The following is a 7,408-nucleotide window of genomic DNA, read 5'->3' on the forward strand; positions in this document are numbered from 1 at the left end:
ATTAAACAGGAAGTGGCGTCAAACATTTCTATAATTTATTACTTTCCCTTTACTTTTCATAGTGTTTGCAATCATTCAGAGAGGTTCTAACTGCAATTCCTCAAGAACTTGCGTTTTATAATACCATTATGTCCCTCTTTTCTTTCCATTTGCTTTACTATACTGTGCTATGCATTTACCATAATATAGTGCAATAAATGTTTATTAGGATACCTTTACACACTTCCCAAGACCTGAAATCACCCCTGTCATCTCTGTCACACTGGCCTCTACTCTATATGCAGAAGCTAGGCTCTTCCTGGGGGGTTGTATAATAGCTGAACTGCCCAGTCTTTTGTAGCATCACTCCTAAGTTTCCTCCAGTCAATCCCTTTTCTACTTCCTTGACTTTCTTGTTTCCTGGTCACGTTGCCTCCACTGCTACCAGTGGATTAAAACAAAGGATTTTCCCATTTGAATGTTAATTAGTTCAAATCCCAAAATACCTAAAAACAGTAACTGAGAAAAGACAGTTTAGAGAGCCTTTATTTTCCCATCAAGGGCCCATGCTCATTTCCAGCAATGTGACCAAATGCAAGGTTGAGCTTAAAAGGGGGTTTAGACATGGACCCTGAACCCAAAGTACTGCGACAGATGAAACCATGCAGAATGAATAGGATGGAATGGTGTCTGCCAAGGTCAGCACCTTAGCGGAATCGAGGTGGTATATTTTCAAAGACTCCATTCTTTGATTATATCCCATTAGTATTATATTTTTTGTTAAACTCCTATTTTTTAGTTTATTTTTGGTATGTGTTTGAAACATACATCACCTTAACCAATGATTCACTTGCAAACTGCAACCCTGAAATCTCTTCTGCTGTATTGTCCCTTGTAAAAGTTTATCACTGTCATTTTACACTGTGCTTTGCATTTACCATAGTTTGCCAAGTTTTTTATATCCTTTACCATACTTTCACTAGCTTTAATACACTTTGGTATGGTTTTATAAGGGGCAGCTGGTTATGAATTACATTCAAGGAAGCAAAATAAATAAATAAATAAATTACCAATTGGTGTTTTCTTAAAAGTTGACATACAGTAGGTAACCTTAGCTAATACTTTAAGTGCAGCACAGATACCAGGACCAGAGGATTTTCCGGGACACATAGCCAGATCTTCAACACGCTTTTAAAGCTATAGCATGTTGAAGATCTGTCTGTATGTAACAGCATTACTATTATCAAACCACTATTTTTGAAACCCCATCAATGTATTTTTTCCTTTTGTTGAATTAATAAATGTGTTGTTCATTTCGTAATCCGGTTCTGTTTTGAAAAAGGGGCTAATTTAAAGTCAAACAGAATACACATGGTTGAAAGCAACAGCTCTGTCTTGGTACGTGTCTACAGTGTCGATTTTGTAAGTGAATTAGTGAGTAGTCCCTGTCTCTTGTGTGTGTCTAGACAGTCACCACAACACCACAGTACTTCATTTGTTATGTTGAGGAGAGCTTTTGAAAGCATTGCTAAATTACTGATGTTGTGTTTTAACAACCTGACGAACTTTAATCTGCTGTGGATGTGCCAGTGACATATTTCAGTAATTGGTTATATTTGTTAGAAACTTGCTCAGCAAACCCCTACTTGCTGGTTGCGTAACTTATAGTCTTTCAGTTGCAATTACATAAAAAAGCTCAATGTGCCAAAACACAAGCTCATTTTGACAAGGCCCTGGGGCTTATCCAAGCTCTCAAGTAGTGAAATTTGAGGCTTTATAATGTCTTTTCTTACTTCTCATTACCATTAGCAACAGCAGCGTTATCACAGGCCCCCCTTCTGTTATGTTGAAAACATTCCAATAATAAGATAGTTATTGTTAGAACCTCTTATTGCAGGAAATGTATTAAATGTCCCATATTAATTGTATTATTTATACATTCAACATTTTCATCCTTCATTCTAGTAACATACTTGTTTTTTCTTATTAAAATGTGTATTTATGTGTATTTTTGTGAAGGAACATTAATCTATAATACAATCTACATTTGTAAAACTACAATATTATAATTTTTTTCCTCAATTCCCCCGAATAAAGCCTGTCAGATTTATGATGTGCAACCATTGGATCTTGCAAGAAAATAACAGAATCCCTGTACATTGCCATGATTCGAATCATTTGAATCCAAGTCTTCTGCTTGTATTTTTATGTGATGTGAAATGGCTGAATGTGATGAAAAATCACTTTTCTCGATTCATATATTACAATACAATGTATAATCATATGCACATCTTGCTTTCAGTTGTAGATATACCATATTACTTCAATTTGGCGCCGCAAGAGCTTAAAAGATGGCGGCCGTTATACATATTTTAGAAGTATCGAGGCTGCTTATTTTCTGTAATACGGTAGCCTACCTGTATGCAGCAGCGTGCGTGGCTAACCTACTTTGACTACAATACATTTATCGGTGACAGTTACCAAAAGCCTATTAGGTGGGAGTTGGAAGGTCAAGGGAGTACTGTAGCAGCGAATCAGGAGTATGTATTAGTTGTTAAGGGGCGGGACAATACTGGTGTGGCAGTTAAATCCAAGAGTGTGACATAGATGTTTTTCCTGCACCAAAAATTACTTCAGAATATCAGCTTGATTTCTGTAAAAACTACAATATATCCTAGTTGGTTGTTTTTTTCTCAGCGTAACTTGTTTGTTTGTAATTTATCTGCAAGAGAACCCAAAACTAAATATTCTCAAAGATAGTGAGCACATTGTTTTTATTTGTATGGAATTGAGTACGGGAATTACAATTTAACTAAAAACAAAACAACAAAACCACCTATAAGAACTTCAGAAGGACTTCTGTTCTGTACGTAAATTATCTTCAGTTTTCTTTCAGAATGTAATAGCATAAAATAAAATGTGCTTTCTGTGTGTGTGTACATTAGTTTGTAATTTAGGTGCTAGATTGTCAATGAATGCATATGTACATAGTCAGTGTTGCACGTTTGTTTGTTTACTGTGTGTGTTTATTTTAGTAGGGGGAGAAAAAAAATACCTTAATGTTTCTTTATTGATAGCGGCGTTTATTCGAGCGCGGCCTCTATTAAAAAGCTGATACATGACTGCAGCGTCAATACGAGGGCGTCTTTAATTCGAGGGTGGCGCTAAATTGAAGTAATACGGTATATATTATAGTGTAACGTATAATCATATGCACATCATGCTTTCAGTTGCATTTTCAATTGACTTGATTATTACCTGTCCCATATTCCTTTGGTAATTGGTTGCTGACTGTAGCCTATATAAATTGTGTTCTGCTGCAACTCATATTTCTTGTTGGTTTATTGCTTTGTGAATCAAAACCAGCAGCAACACACTGGAGAAGTGCAGATACAAACATGCAGTCATCTAGAGCAACATGTTCCAACACATCGGAACATACCAGACGAATGTCATTCACACAAATGCTGCAGAGTATTTTTAAATGGAACTGTTAATTGAAAATGGCTGGGGCATTTTAGTTATTTATTTTTTAGCATTTTTTTTTTATTCAATGATTATCATATTTTATTATTTGGTCCTGTTTTGAAGACATATCACCAATACAACTACCAGGAAACTGCTCAGAGAATTTGTTGAACTTCTCCTTCAAATAATGTAACGATTACATTGAATTAAAAGAGGAAACGGCTTCAAGAATTATTTTAAAAAAACAACAAAACAATCTGGTGTTTCCCGTTATTATGACTAGTTTTGGTTTCTGTCGCTCCAATATTTGTTATTATTTCTTTTCTCTAAATCTGCCTTTACCTGGGGAATCTAGGTGCTGGCACTGAAATGCCTTCCTCAATCCATGTATCCATAATCTCTGCCTATATAAAGGTAGGCTAGGTGGGACTGAGTTGAAAGATCACACTGTCAAATGATTTTATTGAAATGAGGAAGGTTGTTCAGACAAGCTCAAAGCAGCTCTAAGCCAGGTAAAGTAGATTTAGAGAAAAATCAAATGTAAGAGCTCAATAGCAACAGAATCCAGAAACACTCAGAATCATTGCAAACACCGTAAATTAGTAAGTTAATAGCATTACAATAAGTATATCCTTATAGTGATTCATACAAATTAAGAACAATCTAAACAAATACTGTGATAAAGATGACTGATGGTTTTCTTTCTCAAAAATTCTACTTTGGCATTATGACCATGACCAATCTGGTCACATTCATGCATCTGTTTATTGTCAGTCTTGTTATAATAATATAGTTTGAGGCCTGGCTTTCAGGCTGGTCATCTGTCCTGTATTTCCTGGAGGCTGGTGTCCTGCGATTTTGGTATGGCTTATGTCCCAAGACATAAAAAGTCCTGGGTTTGAATCTCCTGCATAAGCTGCTTGAGAAGCTGCATCCACAAGTAGAGGAATACAGACAGACAGGCAGACAGACACACAGACAGGCAGGCAGAAAGGCAAGCAAGCAGACAGACAAACAGTTTTTCAATTTCATGTTTATTTTCCCCTCCCGAAATGTAAAATAAAATCTCAGACATCATAGAAAATCTGAGTTTTTCCATGTTATCATAGAAAATGTAATTGGTAATGTGATACAAAAAGGCGGTCTAAGTCTGCTTTGCGTTCATACATATGTAAAGGCCAGCCCTGGTCTCGGATTGCAGACCCTGGGCCACATCGAAACAGCGGCCTAAATCTAGGCTGGCCCTAGACTGCCTTTTCTTTTTTGGAGCGTTCACATATGAGAAATGGCAGTCCTGAAGCGGCCCATGGCCTTAAAGTGTGAATGGGGTCTATGTTGTGGGTAGGGTGTGGTCCTCGCTGCAAACTGCATGAGATGACATGTCTCTTACAGCAAGAGACACCCTACACACGTATTATAACAAATGAAGGAATGGTTCATTCACAGTTCCAGATGCATGCACTTCAGTTTCATAGACAGTGATAAAACATATCTACTCAATGTATTATAATTTTGAAATACTCAAATTTTATGATTGTCATTGAAGTTTATTTTTATATTTCTAAATTTGCCACGATTGTAGTTGTATTTTAACAACTGTGAATCAACCACCTGCTTCAAAGCAACTGCATTCCGATCTGCGCTGACATCTTTAAAACCCATGAATCTCTCCTGTGGGCTCCCCTTCCCATCCACGCAACGTAACACAATTGAAAGCTTATTTAGTTTAGAAATGTCAGTTGTTTCATCTACCTCACAAGCAAAGAAACTGCTCTCTCCAAATTTGCAGTCAATGTAGGATGTTACGTCACCAGTAAACCTTTAACTCCTCGTCGTAACGAAAAAATAATGAAAAAGTTCCCTGAAATTGTCCTGGTTTACAGAATCCTCTGTCTCACAGGGACTACCAAAAGCCAATTCTTGACAAGATAAAACAACTGACATATCAGTAAGCCGCTTCAAAATCTCCCTGTTCTTCCTTACATTGTCATTGTGCTGTACTGCAAGGCGTCTTTGCTCGCTCAGCGAAATATCAATCAAAGATCTTTTCCACTCTTAAGGAAATTATATGCTGTTGAGATGAGCTGTGTTTAGTTAAGCTTCGTGATAAATTTTTCCAGTCACTGTAGCCTTCGCCAGACCAAATATTTTTTTTTGTGTGGAAAGCAGAAATATAGCAGTATAGCCAGCAATATAATTTGCTGCTCACAGTGCTGCCTGTGAGCTATTTATGTACTTCATACCAGCATGTTTTAAATAGTCATGTTGTCCTACCATCTTTCTTAAATGCTTCAATTGCTGGCGTTTGCCTGCCTTCTTTGATAATTGATCTTCTCTCTTCTTGTGATCTTACGGAAAATCCTTTTTTGTTCAGTATAACAAGTATAAGCACTTAAGGTTCACCTGGGTGTGTGCGTGTTGTGCTGGTCTGGTGGCTATGAGATAACGACACTGATTTTAATGGCCCGTGCACAATTCACTTGTTTTCCTTGCCAAAAATTTTCCATTCAAGCCCTGTGACTGAAACTGCAAATAAATATAAAATATAAGATTGTGAAGTTTTAAAGACCGGATGTTTCATTTGGCAGGGGTGGGGGGGGGGGGGGGGTTGTGTGTGTGGAAGATCGAAACTTCACCGGACACCCGAGACTGAAAGTAACAGACTGTAACCCAATACTGGGCTGTAACCCAGTATTGTAACCCTGTGTTACAATACCAGGAGAGAGAAGCCCATTCTCAGGCTGTTGCTGAGGATAGACATAAGCAGAAAAGTAGCAGAAGCCAGGTTTTTGTGACAGGTGGATGTGATGGAAAAAAATTTAAAACAAACATTATTTTGTTACTTCCTCATTTTAGTAGTTCAGGACAAACCTCCACAACACTGAAATCGAAAAATTGAATTAATGTTTACAGATGATTAAACAACATCACAGAATCAAATTCTATTCCTGATGAAATTCTGCAACGTTTCAAAAGATTTTGTTTAAATGTGAAAAAGAAAATCATTGGGTAAATACAGAATTTATTTTGAATGCACTCTCTTTTTCTGAGCTATGAAAAAACACTGACCATCAATCTTACCGCGTTTCCATGAACCACATAACCCAGGTACGTGCTCAAGCTGCCCCCCCCCCCCCATTTATTATATAAATGTTTATATATTGAAATCTGTCTGCTAAAACAGTATCTCATTTACATTAACTCAATATAGCATCTACAATGTCACTGCAGCAACTTGAAGAACAACAAAGAAGGCCTTCTATCAGTTACCGTATTTATCATTCTTATATGTCCCTTAATTTTAAAGTAACCAGTAAACTTTCACAATAAGCATTTACCATATCTCTGTTTTAAAATTTAGCTGATGTTCACAACATAACACAGTGGAATGATCAATAATTGTAGGACAGGCTATTGCGACATGTGAAAACGTTAACAATAAAGCTGAAATGAAAATGCTTTAATTTGCTTCAAAATAATTTTAACCTGGTTAACAAGCACTGGCAAAATCAGCTCCATTTTATATGGTGCAGAACTCATTTATTTTAATGTTTTGTTTTGTATATGGACTTTACGATAAATGCACGGTAGGTACTGTATTAAGTAATAATCTACAACGTATCGACAATAACAGTCAAACATGTTGTTACAGACTTTCTAACAAGTCTGGCACAAACAATTTTGGCTATTACTTAATTAACCCCTTTAAAAAAAAAAAAAAAAAAAAATGTTTTTTTAGAAAAGGAACATAAAAATACTTAACATAAAAAAGAACAGTTCCGTCAGTAGCAGGTAAAGTTTACACTGCCTCTGGGTTTCTGACCACATCAATTCCAGATTTTTGTAAATCCTTTGATGGAAATGTCCTGTCTAATTTGAATGTTTTCAACCAAATTGGGTTCATCACTCCCATTCTCATATCCACTTTCACATCTGGCATTATTTCCCTTGTCCAGTGCTT

Source organism: Polyodon spathula, chromosome 11, assembly GCF_017654505.1.
Source record: "Polyodon spathula isolate WHYD16114869_AA chromosome 11, ASM1765450v1, whole genome shotgun sequence".
Lineage (NCBI taxonomy): Eukaryota > Metazoa > Chordata > Actinopteri > Acipenseriformes > Polyodontidae > Polyodon > Polyodon spathula.